Raw genomic sequence first — 7,339 nt, forward strand, 5'->3', positions numbered from 1 at the left:
ATAACGAATAAAGCTAATTGTTGATTTACTTTGCTAAATACATAATAACAATTTTGCACGTGACATATCACGGGAGCTGATTATCTAATATGAGTCTGCTAAATGCTATTGTTAACTCCCATGTGATCGTAAAATCATCGGATCTTGTGAAAACGCGATAAAAAGCCAATTGAGAAGCCGTTTCACACCTTGGTGCTAACAAATGAGATATAACAGTGTAACACTTTCATGTCGACAAATACAAGATTAAAATAAATGGATAAATCAAATAAAAAATTAGCGAGTCAATATAATACATTACGCATCTACACGTTCACAAATACTTATTGAATTTATTTTCATAGTAAATCAATGACGCCTGAACTCTAGATTTGAACCGAAAAGGTAACGTACCTATGTAATTCAACTTAATTATTTGAGAAATATTCATTTTCATGACGTCAATTCATCGTAGTTCTAGTGCAGATTGGATATTTCGATTACTTTCACGTTTTAAACAAACGAATTCATTTACCAATCTCAGCGTATACAAAATCTATTGTCATTTGTTTCTGCGTTTGTTACGACGGTGTATCTGCTGACTTGAAATTGGTTATCTAGATCAGAGAAGTTGGAGGAAAAGAATTCATTCAATTTTAAATAAATTACTGATGAATAATGGGATATTTATCATCGCAATGCATGAATTATTGAGTCAAAGTATTACACTTTTTCGAGGATCAGAAGATCTCATATTCTTTGCTTTGTGATTTAAGATTCAATTGAAAAAGTTCCGTTTCACTGCGACCTGTGTCCCCCATAAGAGCTGTTCTCTCCATAACGTGATCTAAAGCTCGCCTTCCAGTTTCAGAGTTCTAATGAACTCTAGGCTTCAAGGAGGTTACTTCCTCACTTCTGCAAGTCTATTGTCCAAAGAAGATTTTTCATTGTCTAGTGATGGCGAGGCATTCCGTCACCAGGTGATCCGGAGTTTCTTCCTCCTCCCCACAGAATCTGCACTCGTCATTTTCTGCTATACCCATCCTAAGGCGACAATTCTCTGTGAGGAATCCAGTGTGGAGGTGTAATATATTCTTGCTAAGATCCAGACACTTCTCGGTTCTCGCATCAAGCTCACATATAACCGATTCTGAGATGGTACTGAAGTGCCGAAGAAAACTCAACAAAATAGGCAAGAATAATTAGAAGATATGTTTAATCTGGGTCACGGTTACTCGAGAAATGAAGAGGTCAACACACTTCTGCGAAACTTTGATAATAATCTAAGAAGACTCTGGATCTTGGATATTGGATATTGGAATCCTGGATACGCCCCTGCTTGGAAAAGACCGTCTTAATAATTAAGTCACAAAATAAGTCAATATGCCATTAATTTTCAAGTTGCTTTCTAGTATTACAAAATTTACAATACATTTTCATATTGCGACTAATTTAAAAAAATCTTTTTGAAGATATAGTCAAAATTATTTTCGTCCCCAACTTGGCAAAGATTTTCTATACGTACATAAACTCAAAATATGAGCTGTTATATAATTTGCTAACATTTTATCATTTCATCTCGAGTATGTGTTTTTGAATAACTCAAAATAGCGAGAAAATGTCTGTCTTGAATTGAGCGTTGCAAACTGAATTCCGTTTGTGTAAACACTAAAAATACTATACAAGGCTAATGGTGAATATACTTCATTAAAGACATATGTGAATGGGTGGTATAGTGCATTCAAAAAGGAAAGTGATATAAGAGTGTAAGAAAGGTTAGTTTTTGATTCTGGTGTAACCTGAAACTGCTTGCGCACAGCTAACGTTAAACGTCGATAATGGAATGCTAGAACCAGTCAATTACCTCCTGATATTCATAATAATAATAATTATAATAAATAAGTTATTGAAGCAAAAAATATAACGAATAACTGACATAAAGTATATTATTATAACGGGTGTTTTTTTCGAGGTATATAACATTAAGTTGGCATTACTGTTCGAAATGGCGACCGATTTAACAGCTGTCAAGTGATTTATTGAACAACGCATGCAAATAGTGCAATTTTATTTCGAAAATAATGGTTCTGTGCGGAATACGTACCGCGCGAATTTTGTTTAGCGATGAAGCCAGAACGTTACAGTCAATGGTGATCGGTATAGAACCATGATCAATAACTTTTTCATTCCTGAATTGAACGACCATGATGTCCAGGAGCTGTGCTTCCAACAAGACGGCGCAACATGCCACACAGCTCGTGCCACAATCGATTTATTGAAAGACACGTTTGGTGACCGCCTAATTTCACGTTTTGGACCTGTGAATTGGCCTCCAAGATCTTGTGATTTAACACCGCTAGACTACTTTCTGTGGGGTTATTTAAAGTCAGTGGTCTATGCGGATAAGCCACAAACCCTTGATCATTTGGAAGACAACATTCGCCGAGTTATTGCCGATATACGGCCACAAATGTTGGAAAAAGTCATCGAAAATTGGACGTCCAGATTGGACTACATCCGAGCCAGTCATGGCGATCATATGCCAGAAATCATATTTAAAATGTAATGACACAAGATTATCTTGCGGATTAATAAAATTCATGCCAATCGACTAATCAAGCCATCGTTGTTTTATTGCAATTTAAAGTTCTATAGCTCTAAAAAAACACCCTTTAGTATTATGAAGCTATTGGAAATAATGTTTGTTCAAAGATTTTTACTCATCATATGAGAACATATTTTTCTAAACGGATAAAGTTATAACTACAATAAACTGACGATTAGACGAATATCCAGTCTAAATACTACATCCTTTATTAGTAACTACCATAAAATGCGATCACGAAACAATTAAGGCAATTTCTGGTTTTCCTACTGAATTGATTCCTCCAGACGGATCAATTACACGTGATGATATCTCAATTAAATCGATCGAAACAGTTATCGAAACATCAGTTGTTTACCTAGGTATTAAATTTACTACTTCAATAATTCGTCTTCATCGGATCTCAGTAATTTACAGGACGTAGTAAAAAAATATTGATAGACCTATTACATTCTTTTCTTAGTTTGAAATATATTTCATCAATCATCCCAACAAGAATTTTGTCCAATCAGACTCACAACATTCTTCGATCTGAAATTGTCTTAAAATTCGATATGAAATATTTTCCGAGAATCTGAATTTTATATCAGATAATTCGTGTACTTTTTTATTTGTATCCTTGCGCTACTTTATCAAGGAGTAAGTTTTTTTATAACTAATGAAAAAAGTTCTTGTCTTAAACCACTTCCAGGATCTCAAGCAAAAAAGTTATTGAATTCTCACTACACTCGTGTCTGTTTATGATGGATTCCTATCATAAAAAATTGATAAGTTCAGGAAACGGAAGACGAAGGTTACAGTTGATTGAAATAGAATAGAACCTACGTGTGATTCTATTTCATTACGGTTGACTGAAGATACATCTATATTTCGATAGATGTAACTAAGGTGACCCGTTGCAAACACAAATGGAATTCACTTGAATTTCTGTCTATCAATTAATATACACTGCTCCGCAAATGTGGGAGATATCGAATTTCTTCTACTCTTTGCAGTAGAGAAATTCAATTAGTTTGAAAAATGGTTATTCGATATTGATTTTTAGTGTGTCGATGGCACCTAATAATGCAAGTTGTTTATTTTTTCGCACTTTCTATTGGGCTGAACTGAATATACTTTTCTACTGCTGAACGTGTGTATACTTGATATATTTAAATCCGGCTCGAAGGACCATGTACGTGTTTATGCTTAATTGGATAAAGAAAATACGTATGATTTTAATTGTTCAATATGTTAACACAAACACTGTATATAACTATAATGTTATAATAGTAATAACTTGTGAATAACAAGTGAATGAATACTTGTTGAATACTTGATTGATGATTTATGAATATTGAGTTACTGACTGATGAATATTACTGGGTGAATACTGAATTATTGAAAGCACTCTCTCGAGGTGGGACCATGGTGGGAGGAAGTATCGAGTAGAATCACAGGAGTTCTTCTTCTTCCTCTGTTTGCCTTAACAACTGCCAATCTCAGTCAGAGTCGAAGATTTCATAAGGTTGAATATATTAGTTGCCATCTTTTAGGTGACTGACAATGCTGTCTTAAAAATGGTGGAGATACATAATTACAAATCCTACTCAAAACATAATCAGCTTTTCTACCTTGCTTCCATTGAATTTTTAGTGATTCTTAAGGCTTAGTCCTTTTCAGTTAATACATCCGTATAAAATTCTAATATTCAATTACTCTTTATGAATCCAGTAATGGGAAACATCCTTTTATGGATGTTTTAATACTCAGACTTGAATGACAAGTTCCTAACTATAGTAAAAAGTGTTAGCGAAACATAACAACGTGGTTTCTGTAACAGGAAAGTTTCATGTACCTCAAAGTGCTCTCAAATAATATACGGCAACTTGCATTTGTATCATAATATTCAGTCTCATTTGGTTTCAACATTTCGAATATTTCATTCGAAAGAATGACCTGATATATATCTTCTGAATAGTATTTAGTTTGAATCTTTCTCGATGACTCATGATATGCTCTTATATCTCTATACAGAACAAATAAAACTTCCTACAAAGTTTGTAGAGTGCTTATTAAGTAGCTGACAATGAATAGATTTCAATACCGAAGGAGAATCTCCTCCCACAAAATTGGAAGCAATTCAGATTAGTTGTTTGCGGTATGCAAGCAACGATAGGAATTAAAATGCAAATTTTCATCTGCAAAACGTGTGCATCTAGGTAATTTAAGAGCAAGGTCAGAAAACAAATGCAAAGCAACCTAAATACTAATTAGCTCCTACAGAAAAAAAAAGCATGAAGGAAACTCATATTGTTTTATAAATCTGGAGAATATTTTAATTTGTACGACTTTTCCATAACTTTTTTTCTATTATTCCGAAACTATTAGAATATATGGATATTACATATTTTTCTTTCAGTAATACGAATTGAAGTCCCATTTGCGGAATCACTGCAATCTAACAATACACATTAACTTCATAATAATAGTATATCTCGAAAAATAGTGATAATATTTATACAGAAAGTACTGGAGAATAGAGAAAAGTGCAAAAATTGCCTTTCCGCCATTAGCGTAAAATTTGAGGAGAAAGTCACGTGACCCTGTTGTATGCTTCTGGAAATGTCCAGAAACATCTAGTATAACATAATTTAGTATCTACACTTCCTGAAGAATATAAAAAATAATCCGTCTAATGGAAAACATGTGAAAAAATAGTTTTAGTGTAGGACACAAATCATTTATAAATTTGAAATAAAATAGCCAGTATCTCAGACAGTAGACATATTTTATATAATGAGTGATTTGGAAGAAATCTCTATATTCTGTGCAGAAGTTTCCATATATAAAATATTTCCAATTTCTTATGGTAGTAATGTGTGAATCCTTGATACCTAAATTTTCAATCTCTGAGATAAATAATGATCTGGGGCACCAGTATTACTGTTTCGAGATTGTTTCTAATACAAAATGGAATTAGATGGAGAAGATAATTTAAGAGATCAAAAATTGGAAACTGTTCAGTAGAACTCGCTGTTTCCTTTTGGTCAGTTTTTCAGCTTCTAAAATTGCTGTGTTGGAATCTTGAAGGAATTCTTACAGTTTATCAAATGATTATTCAAAATCCGGCTTGAAAGCATTGTTGAATATATTTTCTAGATGAGGTGGAATAGCCGTTTTCTATACTCGCGCAAAATTTAAGCATCACCTACCGTTGGTTTGTTCGTTCGTATAAAGTTTGTTTTAAAGTCTAATCTAGAAAATAAATAAAACTATCACAAAGCAAATTTTTCTGAAATTTCAAATTGTAGTCAGGATTCTGCACCAGAATAATCCATCGACATATACTCTTATATGAAGGCAGAAGAGAATATTTTCATCTCAGGACTTTTTTTTTATATAAGTTTCAAAAATTTAATTGTTCCGGCGTTTTATTATGTTTTTTTAGTGTAAAGTATTTTTTTATGAATCAAACCAGAAAGTATTTCTATTTATCTTCAAAATTATTGAAACTGAAATAATAGCTATGAAACGCCTGAGTCTATTTCGAATTTTATTGTAGAAAACGAATACTAGAATAATATTTATATTCTTTTGAGAAAGAACAATACAAAAAATGGTTAACTTCAACAATGAAGCATGTATAGATAAATCTCATGTGAACAGGGCATCATAATTTCAACGTATGAGACAAGAGCACAAATAAAAACCTCAGCAAAAACTGTGTTACCCGTATAGGTGAAGGGATGAAAGTAAAAACAAAAAACAAAAGAACCAGATAGGATTTTATAGTTATAGTTTTCATTATATACCACATTAAATGATGAAAATTTTAATCACCACAATAAATTGAAGGATAAGAAAGAATCATTTCGAAATTTCTAGGCCCAAAAGTATTAGGGGATTTCTACATATTAATGACGAAAATATTACAAAAATTTAAAGTAATAAAGAACACTCCGTCATTTTCTCAGTTCCGGACCAATTCAACACCTGTAACTAATGGTTTTTAAACCTGACAAGCCAGACCATAAACAGAACTCAATAGACAATCTATCAATACATGCTAAAAAACCTCTTCCAAGGAGTAGTTTTTCAGTTGTCACTCTCGTCAGTATCTATGGCCAGTGTCGACAAAAAATGACTTCTATCCTTAGAAATCTCTTCAATATTCGAGTAAATAGTACCAAATCTGTTCAGACATCAGGAGGGTTCTTTAACCAGAACCAATTCTCCAAGCGATGATTTTTCGAATCCTCTGGTATACCAGGATCGCTACAGGCCCTCTTATATTGGGGAATCATCTCCCATATATTTATACTGATTGTATTTCATTAAAAGAACATAACAGTTCAATGTTCAAAGTAAATATATTAACTTACTGTCTATAGTTATAGGTTCAGGTCCATATTTGGCATGAAGAACCAAGCCTTCTACTCTTATCGTATGTAACAGAATAATATTTGGCGAAACAAATATTCTTCCTATTATAAATGATGAGCGCTATTCCAATTGAGCATTCTCTGAATATTTTCGAACTAATCTAGATAGCAATTGTATGATAAAAATTGAGAGGACGTGGGCGAGCTAGAAAATTTAAACTCGTCTGTCTGTTTACCCATATATATCATCTCCACAGATCTCAAAACATTCGCCGTATATCGCATTACAAATTACACCCTAATAGGATCAACTTCCGACAATATAACCATGTTATGAATGGAATTTTAATAATAATTGTGGCTGCACTAGATAGACAAGACGGCCAGTTAT

The sequence above is a fragment of the Harmonia axyridis genome, chromosome 4, assembly GCF_914767665.1.
Source record: "Harmonia axyridis chromosome 4, icHarAxyr1.1, whole genome shotgun sequence".
NCBI classification, from domain to species: domain Eukaryota; kingdom Metazoa; phylum Arthropoda; class Insecta; order Coleoptera; family Coccinellidae; genus Harmonia; species Harmonia axyridis.